General features: G+C 36.6%; 1 pseudogene; it reads right to left on the bottom strand.

Moving 5' to 3' along the window:
* The window catches only part of LOC117415997 (DNA-directed RNA polymerase III subunit RPC2-like), a 76775-nt pseudogene that overhangs the window by 21511 nt on the left and 35851 nt on the right, over positions 1-19413 (bottom strand).

Below are 19413 nucleotides of genomic sequence, written 5' to 3'. Positions count from 1 at the left end.
CAAAACATGAACATGCCAAGAAGTTCCTCGGCCCAAATTCTTACAAACATGCCAAAGAACCCTTTTATTCAAACTCATCTAAACCCAAACTTAACAATCATGCCAAAGAAACCATTTCTTGAAGCTCTGCTGAGGCCAAACCATGTAAACAGGGTAAGAAGCTTTACGCAGCAAAATACTTACAAGCATTCCAAACATGCCAATTTCATCTTGGCCAAGTTCTGTCTCACAGGAGCAACATCATTTAACAGTTAAAAGAAAAAAAAAACAGCAAACGCAACAGAAATAGGTTCTCTATTAATACCAGGTCTTACCTTTCCAAAGCTTGCAGCGTTGACAGGCTGTGTGTCGTTCTTTTCGCAGAAGTCCAGGTAATGCATGTACAAAGCACTTCGTGGGATACATACCCCCTCTGCAATTTCATAATTTTCCTCAAGCCTTCAAAAGAGATTAGGATGTCATTAGATTTGCAAATGCCTCATAATCCTGTAAGCCTACACTATAAGTGCTTGGATTTTCTTCAGATGTCTGTTTATGTTTTGCTCAAAGGGGAGAGCCTGTTTGAAAGTGGAATTATGTGCTTTAGATATACAGTATGAAAAGTGAACAGCCCTCTCAGCCCATGTCAATGTACAAATGCTTCTATAATGCATTCATAATATGAAAGGAGTTTTGAGTATTGGAGGGCAATTTTAATTCTTGCAAAAAAAAGAGAGAGAGAAAAGGGGTCAGTATGGATTTAGTTTGATTGAATAGTTATTGATGAAGCTAAACAAAGTTAGTTGAATGATTAAGGTAATCTTATCTCAGTCCAGAGTTTACAACTGACCGGCAACCTGCTTTCTATTATCAACTTTTTCCAGCAGGGATTACCACTTGCAGTTGTGTATGGATAAGAAGCTACATGAGATCCAGGGCAATTGCATTTGCATCTGTTTGACCCTGTACTCCTTAACTATGACACTACCTGGTATCAATCAATGATTAATGACAATTCATTGGAACGCCTCACAATTACTCCTGACTGCATCACAAAGGCGATTTCTGAATGTTCTCTGCTGTCATGTGACTGTAAACAGCTGTTATTTCTATAGGAAAGACTCCTTTTGTTGTAGCTGTTCGAAAGGGGTCATGTAATCACACTTCATCAGTTAAAATGGGAATTGTGTCCCTTTATCACTCATTCTCACCTACAATGCCTAGGCATTTGAAAACCAGTCACATTGATGATACTATGCAAGGATCTTGGTGTTTTGATTTGCTGATATTCAAAATGAGTTTAAAAAAAAAAGTGTAGAGAGATAAAAACAGTATTGAGAAATAGACTATAGTTGCCCAACTATTTAACGCTTGTTTGTTTGTAGTGACCAATGGATTATATGAAGGGGGTTTTAGAAGGGTTGCTGATTGAATAAACTAATGTGCCACATTGACATAGTGCCCACGAAGTATATTTAAGGCTGTCTTGTAAATCTGAAGTTACAGTTGCTTAACAGTCCTAACAGTCTGACAATAACAGCAGCTTAAATAACCTTTGTCAACTCGCTGTGTATGTAGGTACAGTAACACAATACCAAATACACAACATATTGTTGTTTGGACACCAATAAGCACAACAAAACAAGAAATCAAAATGAAGGCTGCTTATTAATGGTATGATTCCAGAAACGTCTCCAGTATTGGAATATTTATTAAAAAGAGTACTGATTGGCTACAGATGGCCCTTTGGTGTATTGTGAAATACTAGGCATTGCAGTGTCATTGCTGTTTCGTGTCAATCCAGTTCTAAATCAATTATACAATTGGAATCTGCCTTTATAAAAGGTATAGTGCTAGTAATGCTTTTGTGGTCTTGCAAAGAAGCACCATCGGCTCATCCCCACATTAATAGATTCACAAGCTCTTTCAGACACCTCTATTAACACCAACGAAGCCTCATTTGTAGAACAGCGCTCCTAATTGGAATGACATCCTGACTTACCACAGGTGGGGCAAATAGAATTGTGCCTTATTATTTCTACCTTTGTCTGTTGTATTTTTCCTTCAGACAAAAATGTATCATTAGTTGGGTGAAAAAAGACTGAACCTGAGTAATAATTCGGCAACAACCCTACTATTCAAATTTCTACCTAAATGGCATACTTTCTACTGTATTTTGACTTTGTATTCAGTGGTATTGACCAAAAATAATTAATGGTGTAAACATAATAAAATACCATATTCGGAGAAAATGATCTGGTTAAACATTGGTAAAGGTTTTAAATTAAAATGCAGTGGACAACAAATCCACTAAATAAGTAAAAACATCTTAGTTTTCATGTTACCCACACATTAGGAACTGATAATGATGCTGTGCACCTCAACATTGCTTTGTCTAAAAGTTTCAATCATAAAGTATCAAAATACATAGAAAAAGAAAGAAATGTAAACCCTAAATTCAGCCCAGGGCTTAGTTAATGACATTATTTAGTAACAATGTATTCACTCATTTGTTTTACCATAAACATGGGGTTCCAAATGGTTTAAATCGAGCTGCTTGCCTTCCTTGCTTCCCGTATTCCACAAACCAGCCGAAAGCCAAATGCAAAAAAACACCCTGCACAGGCACTTTATTTTCTGTCACACAATACTAATGCAACATCATTAAGCTTTTTTTTTTTTTTTAATAAATAAGCTACAAATGCATTTTGTAATGTTCTCTGTTCCTCTACGTGGCTTATTTAAATCTGATTACAAGCTGCTTTGAGTACACAGAATAAATTTAAGAAAGTCCCCTGTTCAACATATTGCAGTGCACACTATTATTTGTTTATTTAGCAGACGCCTTTATCCAAGGCGACTTACAGAGACTAGGGTGTGTGAACTATGCATCAGCTGCAGAGTCACTTACAACTACGTCTCACCCAAAAGACGGAGCACAATGAGGTTAAGTGACTTGCTCAGTGTCACACAATGAGTCAGTGGCTGAGGTGGGATTTGAACCGGGGACCTCCTGGTTACAAGCCCTTTTCTTTAACCACTGGACCACACTACACTTACTACATCTCAGACCTAGCAATTCTTTCTCCTCTTCTTATGTTGTTGTCCATCTACGGGTTTGCATCTCTATACAAGCGAGCAAGGTTTTATTATATTGTATACTGTAATTTGTAGTTTGTTTTAAGAGCGTTTAAAAGACCAGCTCTGTAGTTTTTTCCAAACAAAAAATAAGCTCTCCTGTGACCCAACCTGCAACAAGTCATGTATATTCCACGTGTCTTATAATAAGTAAGATGGGGGTTTATCAAGATGCAACACAGGGTCAAGTTTCTAATTAATTATAAAAGTCAATGGTAAACTGCACTTTGGCAAACTCAGAGGGATAAAGAGCCCATGTTGATACAAAATACAAAACCCTGTATCTCACATTCAGTTAAAACATGGCCTTATTCTTTCGTACTACAATGAGTCACCTGAAAAATGCACATTACACATGTGTTTTCGTAATTTCCAGTGTGTCATAAATAACATATTAATGGAACTAAAACAAAAATTCCTTACAAAATCACTTAACGTTATACTTTTATACTGAACAGTGATAAAAAAAAATGTTGGCATCTACCTTATGGAAACTTAAGTATAATATATTTACATACCATTGTAAAGTAGCTGGTGTTGAGTGTGGTTTGGAAGCTCTGTTGTTTTCCTTTTCCTCATCTGAAAGATACATATTTAACATTATACACCATCATACACTACTTTCCTAGCTACATAAAGAATGTACCAAGGCATGGAAGATTCCTTCTGCAAAACTGCAGTTTAACACAATTTACAATCAACAGAATATACGTTTTAAAAATATATATCTCCATCGACAAGGCTGCAACAAAGGGCAAGAGAAAACAAACTAACAAACAGACCATTATCAATTTGAAGTTACTTACTTTCATCATTAGACATATTGCCCAGTGATGTGTGACTTGAGTACCGTTTACTGTCGCTTTCGCTGAGACATCTCTCAATCCAGCTCTCTGGAAAATGAATCAACATTTTAGTTGTCGGAGTCGTGCATTAATTAACATGCTAAACAAAAACACCAGAGGTCTTTGACAGGAGTTTTTAGTTCTGGTTGTACTGGTCTCACCAGTACCACAACAACCTGATGCTCTGAGCATGACACATTAAATATTAAACTTCACTTGCGACCTTGATAAAATGTTCAAGCATAGATCATTGACAATAATACTTCTGGTATTACACGTGTTAAAATACAAGTTGAGTGTTGTTTTTGTTTGTTTGTTTGGTTGTTTTTTATTATTTGTTTATTTTGCTTTTTTTTTTTTTAATGTATGTAACATTTTAAACTTTAATTAAAAAACAAAAATCAAACCAAAGAAAATCTGCACTCATAATGCACAGTACCTTATGAAAGTTTCATGTCACAAAACTGGTCTTCTAACGAGACAGCGTTTATTTTCAAGTTAGAGCGCTGCAGTTGGTATTGAAATAGTGTCGACAGTAGACCCACATGACAGCTTCAAAACTTCAGTAATTAAATAAGAATGCTTCAAGATGATATAGGCTACATTAACTTAAAATAAGCTATATTTATTAAATAATAATAATAATAATAATAATAATAATAATAATAATAATAATAATAATAATAATAATAATAATAAGATGATCGTACATTTCATGTAAAAATGTATCCGAGTATGCCGTAATTTACAAAAAAAAAAAAAAAAAAGGACGGGGCAGCTTTAATTGACTTTCCCCACTCTCCCTGCTTTTGCAACAGCTGCTAAACAATAATTGATGGTCTGGGCTTTGTTCAGCTGAGTTTCTTATTTAAAATATTGTCAACTAAAACTGCGGGAATCTTCTATTGTTTGTTGAGACATAAAGCACTTACACACATGCTCAATGGTGTTCTTAACCTTGCATGACTAACTTCAGCACACCACTTCTTTTTATTGATTTCTAATTTATTTTAAGAAAAAGCACAACTAGTTGTTTTCTGGTGGTAGAATTGCAAACTCACAATATTCTTTCTTATTCTTGTACAGATCTTGTTTCCCGCACGGGTCATAGCAACGGTCACTATAGCAGCCGTTGTCACCTAGGGCAGTTGTCGTGGCAACATGTTGCATTAAAGGAAAGAAAGTTTTTGACAAACTTCTGGTACACTCTTCTTGACTAACAGTCTAAACTTGTCTTGAAAACGCCATCGTGAGCATTGAATGGCATATATCTTGTGGCGGTGACGGTGGGGGGTATAGGCCAGCACATTTTTATTTCAAATTACTGTATTCCCTTTGGGATTTATTCACCGCCTCTAAATAATGGAATTACACCTATAAACTGCGCATTTAATGACTGAAGAGAGATTAGCAAAATGGAAAATCAAAGTGTGTCATTCTTATCACCATTTTAACCCCAAGAGCTTAAGTTACACAGTTAAATAATTTAATGAAAAGCATCAGCAAAACAAACACAAATTAACCCTGAACTTCCAGGTGTTATTTGGATAAAGGCTGCAACAAGTATGAAACACTATACAAATGCAGACCGTGTTCTTTGAAACAAATACGCCTATATTTTTATTTATATGCACAAAAACCCCTATTAAAAACAATTCTAATTCAATTGTACCGTTTAAATAATTTCAGTGGAAATTAAACGTTTGTTTTCTGAGGAAACGTAAATCTTAAAGCAAAACCTTATCTTTTCTTTTAATAATAATATTCAACATAACATTATTAGTATTACACTAGACAATTATATAATAATAATAATAATAATAATAATAATAATAATAATAATAATAATAATAATAAATTATATATAAACAGAAGTAAATACATTTTAATTGGTAATGTAAATATGAATATGGACTCAAATTGATCAAAATTCATTCCCATATACATTAATAATTATGTTTACTAGCAAGATATATTTAAGGCCTCAAAATAGAGTAATAAACATTCTGATTTAACGAATTTAATACGAGATTGTGCCAGATGGACAACATTTGTGAAAAATAAGTTTAATAGTTTAAAAAGTTTTCTATGGATTTTAGAAAGAAAGAAAAAATCACCGCGGTTTATTTGCGCTTTAACTTACTTTAAAAATACAATTTCATTGTATTTCTAATTTTACATACTTTCATTTGTATACGTGTTTATATATACTTCTTTTGGTTCAGCCTCGTTTAAAAGTTATCTGCAGCTCAGTTAATTTATATATATATATATATATATATATATATATATATATATATATATATATATATATATATATAATAAATTAACTGAGCTGCAGATAACTTTTAAACGAGGCTGAACCAAAAGAAAAATTAATTTTGTTTTCTTTTGTTCTGTATGATTTTTTTATGATTTTGTTTCCCCACTTACTGGTGCACTATGGTCAAATATGTTGATGTGTAAAATAAATAAACAAGAGTTAACTATTTCAAGAAATGCGCCAACCATTCGGTAGATTAATATAGACATTGTAAAGAAGCAATTCTTATACAATTCTTGCTTATGTAAACTACAATTGAGTTGTGTCTTTAATAAAATTAGAAGATTCAATTATACAAGAAATAGATTTTAAAAACGTCAGTCTCTTATAAACATGGCAAATTAAACAATTCGTTTATACACACACACACACACACACACACACACACACGTGTAGGAATCCCATGGGCTATTCCCAGTTATTTGAGAGGACCAAGGTAATTGGATTAAGTTATATCTAGCAATCTTAAAGTTAAAGGGTGAATGTCTTGAATGATGATTTTATTTTAAACGACATTCCCTTGTTGACTATTTCTCAAAAGTAGCATTATTTTTCATAAACATCTTTAATCAAGAAAATGTAAATGTCTGTATTAAAAAAAATACTCGTACTTAAATCTGTTTATGCTTTAATCTATAAAGATTTTCAAGATGCAAAAATAAAAACAATTGTATTTTGTATGTAACAAAAGTTACTATATATAGTGGTATAATTGTTAAAAAAAAACACAAAAAAAAAACCCACTATAGGCCTTGATACATAATTAATATGAAAGAGGCTTATTTGCAACGGTAACTTGTTGAGATTACAAACGATAACGACGACAATGTGCAAATATTTATAGTTCTGATTTCAGAAGAAAACGTTGATGCAGGGTTGTTTACCAGCAGGTGCAACACAAAGAAACGTTTTCACAATTTATTTGAAAACAACTTACCTTATTTTAAAAGACCGGTATAACAAATACATTGAACACGAAGATGTGTTATTATTTTTTAGAACTGTTTCTAAATTATAATGCAGCAGCAATGTGCACTGCTTTCTATTTGCTGTTCAACGCGTGAAAGTGATTTACTCACATTCTTTTCACCCCGCTTTCTTATTTAGGTTAATTTTTGTAATACTAGCTAGAACTAGACTTCTTGAAACATGAACTTGTGGTGGAGCTCTCAAGATTCACTTTATATCCTCGTTTTTAACTTGACCAATATATAACCAACTTACATCCAGCAACAACAGGTTACCTTAATGCTTAACAATAACACAAATAACAATTGACACAATGTAAGGTAGCAACATTTGACTTGCACTAATCTGTTTTTTATTTATTTTTTACAACCAAGCAACTTTTTAATGTAATGGATGAATTTTGGACAAACCTGTGGAATCCATGTCAGGTTCCTCCAATAACCCACAATGCATGCTCTTCCCATCAACAGTGTACAAGCTCCAAAAAAAAGTAATGCTCTAGTGATCTGAGAGACTGGGGGACCAGTAATCCAGCAGGGGAAAAGCCTGACCCGTCAAAATGTTTGCTGATGTTTCATGGGAAAAAGCATCATTTTATATGAGCCCCGATGGGAGAAATGTCATTGATAGGCCAGGCAGTCTGATGAATGGCTGCTAGTCAGATGGGGATGTGGCAAGACTCACTGTGAAGTCCATTGTGATGCTATTTTGAATAAGAAAAGCTCCCTGCCCAGAAAAGAAGGGCTTAGATCTATGCAATCCCGAACTTTAGCCTCCCCTCTTCCATTATACACTACCTGACACTACTAACATTACTGTTAATTAAATTTGTTGGATTCGCTTAATTTCAGTTGATAGAATTATTCTCTCTTAAATACTGCATGGATCTGCTCACTAACTTAAGATAATACAATTTTTAAAAGGTTGTTTTCTATGGTAGAAAGGCTTAGTAAATGAAAAATACAGAAATGTTCAGCAAGTTAGCTGTTACTTGTTGGTGCCATGTTTCTTTTTATTGACTTGAAGTTGAATCACTTCCATCATCCATGTAATTGTGTGTTTTATTGTCTTGAATAAAAGCAAAAATGTGGACTTTCCAGTTTTTTATGATAAGGCAAAAGTACACTTTTTAAAAAGAAACTTGACTGTAAAGTGCCTGAAAAACTGTGTGCGCTACACAAGGGAAGTAAAAGTGCAAAGCCAGTGGCTGTGAAGGCTGTGATAAAGTGGCTATTTTTTGGGGAAGGAAAAGCTGTGATTAGAATATGAATGGAGCTCCAGGAGAGAAGGAGAAAGGAGGATTAGAGCTGAACTACTTTGACCATGGACAGCAGCAGCACTTTCCATTGCAAGAGACTCAGCAAAACTGGTGCTGGCAACACATGGCTGTCCTTTATCAGACATGAATTACATTCTCTAATGTGTACAGTAGGGTTGATAAGGCCAAATTTGGTCTATATTCTGTAAGGATGCCTCAATTTACTGGACAGAAATACTTTATTTGAAGATCTTAGCACAGGCTGTAAATAAGTTTGCACATTAAGTATTACTGTTTTCAACTAAACACTGAGTAAAAATAAGAACACTTATGCTGAACTACAGGCCCCCAATACTTAAAATCAGGTCCTTCAAATAAGTTTTTTTAAAGACATTTTTATTTTAATCGCGAAAAGTGGGAACATCGCTGTTAATTATTTTGCCATTTGAACATGTGGAAATGAAACAAAATAAGAACTATAGCACTACCTCAGTACCTGTTGTGCAAAATGATTTGATAAAAAAAGAATAAATACATAAAAGATATGCACTTAGAACACAGTACGAGTCATATAACAAAGCATTTGTAAATAAAATAATGAAAAATAAAATAAAAAAAACAAGCAAACTACAAATGTTATATAATTAATCAGAAATAGCAAAAGTCATAAATTAACCTAACACGTCTATTTATTTATAGGTTTGTCAACATTTAGATATTTTTTTGGTAAAAAAAAAATACATTTTGTATAACTGAAATATTGTTTTAATGTTTAATAATGTTTTGGATTATGAAAATAATATTAAGGCATTTAAATACACTAAATGTGATTTATTATTCATGTTAACAATAGACCGACTAACAAGGTAATTACATTTTAAAATGTAAAATGTGTTGTTCCTGTCATGGCAACTATAGGCTACTGAAACCACTTATTTAATATCGGAGCTAACTACCTATATAAACTCAATTTTGTTTCCCAACTGCTGAGATCTGTTTAATTTGGAGTAACGTCTCAGAACTATAGATAAATAATTAATCATAGCGAAGATACTGGGTTACTTAGCAGCTTATTTTGTATAAGGTTTTATATTAAAGCCAGTAGGCCTAATAATTATTTATGTATCGTGTTAACTATAAAATCGTTTCAGACATTCGCAGGTGTTTAAGTGAAAGTACCTCAAGAGTTTGTTTTCATAGAATTCAAGTTCTATAATATTGTTTAGACGACATGGTATAATAAAGTTTTTCATTTGTTATTTTATACTACTGAAATTAAACATTTCTCAAGCAGGAATCGGGGACGTAACCAATGTTTCCGTCTAGACCAATGTCTTTAGAAGATTACACACCACAAACAGCTCATAAGCAAAACAGCGGTATAAAGCGACCTTCAATTACACAAACACAAAAAAATGGCTGTTAGTCAGTTTCTGTTGTTAGTGATTTCAACTGGATATGCCACTGCTCTTTAATTATCTTCCATTCTGTTGACTTGGTGTTGAAGTGCTGCTAAACCAGCAGAGCTTATTAGGATCTCATTAGGAAAGGCAGGTGCATGCTACCAATAGTATACTCAATAGTGCTAACAGGAAATGAACGATGTAAGATTCATTGCAGAACACTGGACATGAAAGTAGTCGTTGTCATGCACAACTTTTTTGTTCCTGTTATTTATGCCCATAAGCCCAGTGGCATGCATATGCATTTGGTGATCTGTGGAAAGCCCTGTAATACCTCCACCTGAAACAAAACACAGTTAATTGACCCCCATTTTTTATTTCTTTGTACAAACCCATATGCTATGGGATTTCTTGAACATCTATATGCAATGCAAAATATGTATAGGAATTATTCCTTCATTTCAAGTTGAATATTCTGTGAAACCCCTCATTATTTGTATTATTTTACAGTTTAATTAATACTCTATTTGTTTTTAGATTTTAATATAACATACTGTAAGCATACATACAGTATTCAGCATGCCCATTAAACACTAGATCTGTTAACATTTTCAGACTAAGGAAGAGATGAAGCTGCCTTGCTTTCTACCAACTTGAACCAATACAAATTGAAACAAGATTTTTTGGGTATTTGATTAATCCAATAAATCTATTATTTCTTACCAAAAACATAGAATGAAAAACTACATCTCCCAGAATGTCATAGCTTTCCAAGTACACTGATTGACCAGGAATCAGTTAAGCTAATACACCTGCTCGTAATTTAACAAGCCAGGCAGGTATAAAAGGGCAGGTTTCAAAGACAGTAGCTGTCTGTGTGAAGGTAAGGACCTGTGCAAAGACCTCAACACAGTGTACATTAAAACGAAGTATATTAAATCTGTGATTTGTGAACAATATAAAGTCAGTAGGTAGTGGTCTAACTTAAACTTAAGTATCCTGTTAAGTTTAGTTAATGCTCCAAAACAGGAGCTATTGTTTTGTGTTTGTTAAATGAAGCCATGCTCCCACTGGAAAAGGTACAGGTACCGTCCTATTTAAACCTATTTTTTTTCTTGTCCGAGTGCTTTATCTACCAAAGACAGTGGTAGAAACCCAAAAGTGTGTTCGGTTATACTGTAAATAAAGCTTTGTCAGAATTTGTAATTATGATTTTTTTTTACATTGTTAATGTGTAATTGTATTACTTTTGACAAAATGTGAAATGCTAAACTCGCAAGTCCTTTTCTCAGTGTTACATCTGAAAGGTGTAATACTATAATTAACTAAGTATTGAAATGATTGTTGCGTTCCGACTGTTGTGTTTTGATTTCATTGAAGAATCAACAGTTTCCTGTGGATTCGTAGCCCAAACTATGGATTCGTTAATCAACAATATATCTGCCCTACAGTCCTCTTCAAAGATCAGTAAAATGAATCAAAAGATCAAAAGGGCAAAGTCACAGACATGTTTTAATATTAATATATATATATATATATATATATATATATATATATATATATATATATATATATATATATATATAAATAAAGGACCAACAGGGATAGAGGAGTGTGGGGAAACTTTATTAAATTGGTTGCACTTTTTAAAAAAACATTTTTTTATACAAAACAAAACAAATAAGCAACATAAGATAAACAAAAACATAAGAAACCCCCTATTGATACTGCCTGTCACAGAAACCATCTGTTACACTGGTTTGTATTCGGTCTCATTTATCACATCAGTTCATTTATCACATCTAAATGAACTACTGAAATTGAAAAAAATCATATCCCTTTACAATAAAGTAATGAAACAAAAATACCCTGTTATGCACTATACATTCTGGCATTTTAAATATGTAAAATATTTAATTAACAGTACAGTGTGAACAGTAACTGTATCACAATAACCTCTCTCTAGTTGTGAGGCACATTGTATAATTATTTTGAAACTAACACAAATAGTCTTCTCTCTTCATTGATCTTCATTGTCTGGCATGGGGAGAAAGTTCACTGAAGAAATAGATGGGGGTGGTCTCATGTCTGCTTTATCTTCATTCCTTGTTGAGCTTTGCTGTCTTTACTATACAGTCTGTTTAGTAAAAAGACAGCAAAGCTCAACAGTACAGTACAGGAGGAGAGCCGGGGCTCCACCTTGCTCTCCATGTCAATCATCTCCTATTTCAAGTCTCAATCACACACAGCTCGCTGTCTAGCGTTTCAGTTCGTTTTCTGCAAACCATTTGACTCCATTGCTATGCAAGGTCTAAACTTCGTGCTCCCCACTTTTCTTACCTGCTCAGACGATCTCGCAGGCCCTTCAACATCTCGCTATCCCGACCCGGTAGCGTCTACAGCAACTCCGCAAAGCCAGCAGCTTCGCCGGTCCAAGCGGACCCGCTTGCTTAATCCATTACAACTCCAGTATAAAGATTGCACTGCAGCTTTAGCCCCACCTCCCCCCCGAGCTTCTAGCCTCAGTCCCTACAGTGGATCTTCCGGTATACAACCTGGCTTCTGCATTAGCGGCCGGCTCTCAAGCCTCCACTTCCATTCACCGTCATTCTCTTTCTACCCAGATTCGCCGCAATAGTATAGGAGATTCAACACTGCTCACAGTATTCACCCTAATCAACATACCTGTGCTGGCTCAAGCCCTAAGTAACCACCCAGATCAACAGTTCATCTCCTATCTGATCGACGGCTTGACTAACAGTTTTCATACCGGTGATTTCACGCTGCCAGCTCAACCTTTCATCTCGAATAACCTCCGTTCTGCCATCAACTAACACTCCATTGTCAGTTCGCTAATCCAAGCAGAAGTGGGTAAAGGCTTTATGGTCGGTCCTTTTTCTGCCCCCCCCTTTCGCTAACTATCGAAACAACCCTATCGGCATCACTACTCGAAAGGTTTCAGGCAAGAAGAGATTGATTATTGATCTTTCTCCTCCCCGTGGCAAGTCAACAAGCAGTATAAATACACTTATACCTCACCACCAGTTTTCTTTCTGTTATATTACAATTTCGGACGTCATTAAATGCATTAAGATAGCTGGCCGAGGCTCTTGGCTAGCCAAAGCTGATATCTCAGATGCTTTTAAAGTAATGCACATCCATCCTTCTCTGTCACCTGTTCGGGATCAGCTGGCAAAACAACTTCTACTTCACAACACAACTCACCTTCGGCTGCCGCAGTAGCCCAAACAGTAGCCAGCAGAGAGCATCTCCGAGGCTCTCTGCTGGCTACTGCTTAACTCTCATCGCATTCCATGTATTCTGCATCTCCTCAACGATTTCCTGCTAATATGTCCTCCCTCAGACCCTCCAGCTCAAGCAATTTCCAATCTAAAATCCTTATTTTCATCAATCGGTGTCCTGCTTTCTGAGGATAAAATCATCAGTCCAGTCAACGCCATCGAATTCCTCGGCATTACACTAGACACTCTCAAATTCGAAGCTCATCTTCCTCCATCCAAACTAGACCGCATTCGCCTCCAATCAACACTTTCAAGTTTCTTCCTCCATCATGAAGAGCAACCTTCTATCCCTGCTCAGCCACTTTAACTACGCCATTTGCATCATTCCACAGGGCAGGTCTTTCATAGCTGTCTCCTGCAGCTATCAACCACAGCAAAACATCTTGGCTCCCAAATCAATATAACAGCTGAAGTAAAAAAGGATATCAAAATGTGGGCTACTTTAATAAGTCACTGGAACGGGCTGTCCTTATTTTACAAAGACCTGATTTCAGCGCCTCACGGTTTGAATCTCTTCACCGATGCTTTAGTATTAGGATTCAGACGCTGCCTGGGGACTGAATGGTTTTCCAGTGAATGCCCCCCAGAAATTCAGAATCTGTCTCCCCTCCTTAAAGCTACAGCTCTCATGGAACTATACTCTATCGTCGCAGCCGCTCAAATCTGGGGCCACCAATGGTTATGAAAATCCATCATGTTCTTTTAGCGACAATAAATCTACAGTCCATATCATCAATAAAGGAAGATCTTCCTCCCCCCTCATTATGCAGTTGCTACGTCGCCTTATTTGGATCTCAGTGTCGTTTAACTTCTTCATTCAAGCCCGCTACATTCCTGGTTCACACAATAATGTGGCTGATGTTCTTTCTCGCCTACAGGTCGCCAGATTTCAACAGTTGGTTCCTGCAGCAGCTCCAGCACCTATCCAAGTTCCGCAATACCAGCTCCTGGTGTTCCCGTGAACTCTCCTCTCTTCAACCTCTTCCAAATCGGACAAAGATTACATGTCTGCTGCTCTAGCCCCATCAACAAGATCTTCTTATTCTACAGGCTGGTCTTCTTTCTGTTCAAAAAACCAAATTCTGCCAATTCCATTCAATCAAAATTGGATCCTAGCCTTTTTTATTTACATCTCTCAGCCTCCACAATCAAATCCTATATCTCCGGAATCCAGTTCTACTACCGTCTCATGTCAGTATCTTCTCCGATTCTTCTGGCCATTCCAGCAGTCCGCCTGACGCTCTGCGGCATATCCAAGAGTTCCGCTCCTACTTCCCCAACCCGACTTCCCATTTCTTCAGATATTCTCTCTCTCTCATGTCCATCTTGCGAAAAGGCTGCTTTAACCCCTTTGACGATCTCCTCATGGAAACCATGTGTTTAACTGCATTCTTTGGATACCTCAGATGCTCCGAATATACAGTCCCATCTCTTTCCAGCTTCCCTTCTCTCGGCATCTGTTCTAGCAACATATCCTTAGTTCCAGATTCCCATTTCCTAATCATGCTCTGAATCTCTAAGACAGACCAGCTCCGTCAGGGTCAATTCATGCAACTCTCGAAGATGAATTCTCCACTACACCCCTACACCTCTATATCCAGATACATCCTCAGCAAGAAGCCTTCCCTCAGGACAGATCCTCGATCCATCAGCTCATTCCGTGCAGTAGTTACAAGACATTGGTTTTCAACTCATCTTGCCACCCTCATCTCCAAAACAGGCCTCTCTCCTCAGTTCTACACCCCTCACTCCTTCAGAATTGGAGCAGCCACCACAGCAGCAAAAGCCAATATTAACCAGCATCTTATCAAGAGCCTAGAGCCTAGGTCCTCCTCAGCAGTAGAATCCTACATTTGCACTTCCGTTTCCGATATAGCTACAGCTCACCAAAAAATTGTTAGCATGCCCGGAGTGGGGGCTACTTGATCCGTCGGGTCCACCAGAGCCCCCCCACCCCCACCCCCACCTCCCCCACCTCTCCACTGTGCAGCAGGTATATGTTTAACCCTTTGCAGTCCTATGTTGGACCAGGTTCGACATTACAATTTTCCCTTTCCGGTCCGTCATCAAAAACACTTCAACCACAGGTCTATAGTCATTTTTTTCGCCAGAAAAGCCGAGAAAACCTTTCAATGGCTGAGTGAGACCGATAGGAGCCGAGAGAAGCCGAAAAAAAAGAGGCGGATCTGAGCAATACACATGCACCACAGACCTAACACGGACATAAACAGATAAGATAGCTGCTTCCGCATCCAGCGCTCAAAGAATATCATGGACATTTGCCAAGCTTTTTGAGATGTTATAGTAATAAAATAATGACTTTAATCACATTATTGAGGAGGTTGGTGATAAAACAAGTGATCAGGAGATGATTTATCAGTATGCCCGACTATGAAGAGGTATGTGATAAATACAGCAAACAAGGGGTGGGGTGGGGCAGGACTGGAGATGCAGTACTGAGTGTCCTGTTGATATGCAGTGCCTTTTAAACCTGTTTTACTTTGATTAAAATTACTTTTAAACATTGTGTGTAAAATAAACAGCGCGTGAGAAAATAAATTGGACCTAACGCGCCTGACAGGCGCTGAATAAATGGACCGCAAAGGGTTAAAGAATTAATATAAATAAAGTATCCTTACCTATTCAGTCCAGTAAAATCATTATAAATGCCTAACCCCCTTTGTTTGTCTTGTACATTTTTTCATCCCCTTACATATGTCATAAGAACATAAGAAAGTTTACAAACGAGAGGAGGCCATTCAGCCCATCATGCTAGGGCACGTGATTTATTGTTTGTGCTCTACTGGGTTATGCGGGGAGCCGGGGGTCCAACCTTTGGGGTTAAGTGAGGCTCACTTCCCCGACCTCTATGGCCGCCGCCATCCGTGCCTCCACTGAGGAGGGGTTCTCACCGCGTGAGTCAGAGGGGACCCCGGCCACACACACTATTCTTTAGCAGCTCCTGCTCTTGCTCTAACTGAGACTGTGTCTCCAGCTCCCTCTTCTGCCACTCCTTCTCTAGGTCCTTCAGCGCAAGAACCTGTTCCCCCTACACATCTGCTGCTCCACAGAGCCTGTCGTGGGCTCAGCGAGTCAATCTTATGTGTTTTCAGATTCCTGGGGTTACTGTACAGCCGGCCTTCGAGGCCGCTCTCTCTCTTCTGGCCAAGAGGGCTCCTGCCAGTCAGGAATCTCTTTATCCTTTATACTTCATTCTTTATTCTCACTTCTCAAACTACTTCTCCAATTAATGACCTTTCACTCCAGAAACTCTATTGTTGCTAAACAAGGTTAGCTTACTTCGTTGAACTCAGAATATGTCACCAGTCAATTGCACTTGGATCAACAAGTAATTTTAAGTGTTTGGGTTTCAGAGAAGTTAGAGTCTAGTCATGCAATTAAAACACATAAAATTAATTAAAACACAAAAATGTAAAAAAAAAAGAAAAAAGTACAGTTTGTATGAAAGAAAACAGGGTCATATTCCTCATGTAGTTCTAGGTTCTAGGACTGAAGAAGTCCTCTTCAGAAAAAATGACAGTCAATAAGACACACGGACTTGTGGGGCTCTGAAGTTTACAGAAGACTATTTACACGCTACTGTTTTGTGGTTGTGGGGCGGAGCCTCAGCAGCGCCACCCTGTTCTAGCGAGAATCTTTGGTATAGAGTTTTCAGTTCGGGTGTCTTAAAGGGAAACACCTGTTTTGTAATGGTTAATATTCCCTACTTGAAAGGAAACCAACTTCAGTCATGAGGCCGTATTCTCTTTTTCCCCCCCATTAAATTGGACCATCCCTAAAAGACTTGGTATTCGTCTCAGGCAAGAACAGCATGACTCCCTTGTAAATCTTACCTGGTGAGGACTGCTCTGGGTCCCCGAGCTCTGGCATGCATCTTGTCCAGCACCATGTGTTTCAGCTTTTGGTAGTAAACAGGGCCAAAGTAGATGTATGCTTCCAATGGTTCTCTTAAATAAATGCTTAAAGTGATGATTATATTTGTTTGAGAGTTTATATTTGTAATATCCATCTATAATAATCAATACAATTAAAAATAGTGCATCAATATTTGGTTTATTCAGCTTGCTCACAGGCATTACCTGTATTCAGGTGTGCGTATTGATTGACACCTTACAGCAATCAGATGTACATAGACCTTGCTGGAAATAACTCTTACTGCATAGCAGTTACAGCCATTACTGGTTTTATTATGAGTTTAGTTACACCTCAACTTATTAGACAAACAGAAGTAGGCACAAGCACAGGTGTCTCAGCTCTGGCATTTCTCTGACTGCTATGCAAGTAATCATTTTTTACAGCACTTATAACCAAGGCTTTACAGACTTTACCTGTGCCCCTTTTTCACTGTAAAAAAATACCTTTAATTTGGGATAAATAAAGTAACTGCTACTTCCTGTTAACTAAATCACTTCATGTGCTGAACATCACATTCTGTTACAAATCAGGCATACACTATAATGCCCCTCTCAAATGGAAAATATGATTATATATAGCTAAATCAAAGAATTGTAGGAGAATTATCCTCTTACCCTGTGATACCCGATGTCACATAGTCTTTTCCCAAATAGTTGTATCCATAGCGTACAAGATCCTCACAAACATCCTTAACTTTACTGCCACCAAAGGCTGTTCCATAATGAAACCTGCCGTCCAAAACACCAGCCTTTCCAGCCAGCAATTCAATCAGTTTCCCAACCTAACACAAAAAATAATAATAAAAAAATTATTATATTATACATATATATATATATATATATATATATATATATATATATATTTATTAAGGGATTTAAACTCAATTTTTACTTCCCCCCTAAAAAATATTGTGTTAAAAAAAGGCAATGTATTTATTAATATTGTAATGTAATAGGAAATATCTGGCCATCTATCTGCTTATAAGCTAAGGATTTTACAATTTTACAATATGCTCACCGTCATGCGGGATGGGACTTTCACTTTGCAAAATGTAACCTGACAGTGTCACCTGGTTTTTCAATAATGAAACGGCACCACATAAAGGTTTCTCCTACTGTAGCGTTGCAGATTGTAACACAGTTATAATACAGGGTAGAAGTAGGCATAAGAAACACCTGACGCACTAAATTCCATTTCTATATTTTCTCAAAAACAGGTTATAATTGATGGGCACCAATATTGATATTTTGATATGATATTGATATTGTTCGATATCGATAGTTTCCATACCGCGATATCGTGGGACTTAAAAATAATTCTTATACACTAGCAGACATACTTTTTATTGCTAATATTGCTAAATACAAATGCAGTATAATCAAGTTTGTTTTACATTTTAAGATACAATAAACCCTATTATTAAAACAATCATTGGCAGTCTCATAGGCAAAGAAACACCACAAACTAAACTATTATTTAACCACTTTATTTCATGGATTGGCGTTTAGCTACCAAACGCTATTTGCATACTGCACTAAGTTTGGCACTATTGGCCATCCGTCAAGTGTTGCTGGCGTCGTGCCGAATTTTGCATTATTTTGAGATATGCAAATGCATCAGCATTTCATTGAATTTTGTTTGTGAGATTACTTACACTATTATTAATATATTAATCACCACTGTTTAAATGTGAACTTTCTGTATTATAAACGAGATGTACCTTTTAGATATCAAAATATCAAAATTCGGCAAGACACTGTGCTTAATATTTAGAGCTGTCGTGAGTCAGCATATCGCAGAGCAGCTTAAGACTGAATTACTTCCAGAATGGCTCGAACATAAACAACCCTGAAGTCTGTGCACAGTGAAGTATGGAAACATTACGGGTTTGAGGTGGATGATGGAATCATAAAATAAATAGAACAAGGTTATATTATGAAGCAACACACCACGAAGTTAAAGTAAGCAATTGCTGTTAAAGAATAAGTAGCAGGGTTCCAAAAAAATATAACGTTACACGTCCCCACGTGTTGCTACAACTGTTTAAATAACGTACCTGTAATTTCACTTTTCATTGTTAACATCCCAACAACTTTTTACACTTATAACTTTAAAGTCTGTTTCAAAGTTATTTTTAAAATGGCCGCTCTAGTGCACTGATAGTGTAAGGATTATTGCCCACATTGTCAAACAGGTAACACAGCAATAATGATCCATGATCTGGTACGGAACAGAAAAGCCAGAGCACGTTTTTTTTTTT

The sequence above is a fragment of the Acipenser ruthenus genome, chromosome 7 (genome assembly GCF_902713425.1).
Source record: "Acipenser ruthenus chromosome 7, fAciRut3.2 maternal haplotype, whole genome shotgun sequence".
NCBI lineage: Eukaryota > Metazoa > Chordata > Actinopteri > Acipenseriformes > Acipenseridae > Acipenser > Acipenser ruthenus.
The sequence above is the reverse complement of the archived record's forward strand: the minus strand, read 5'-3'. Positions and strand labels throughout refer to the sequence as shown.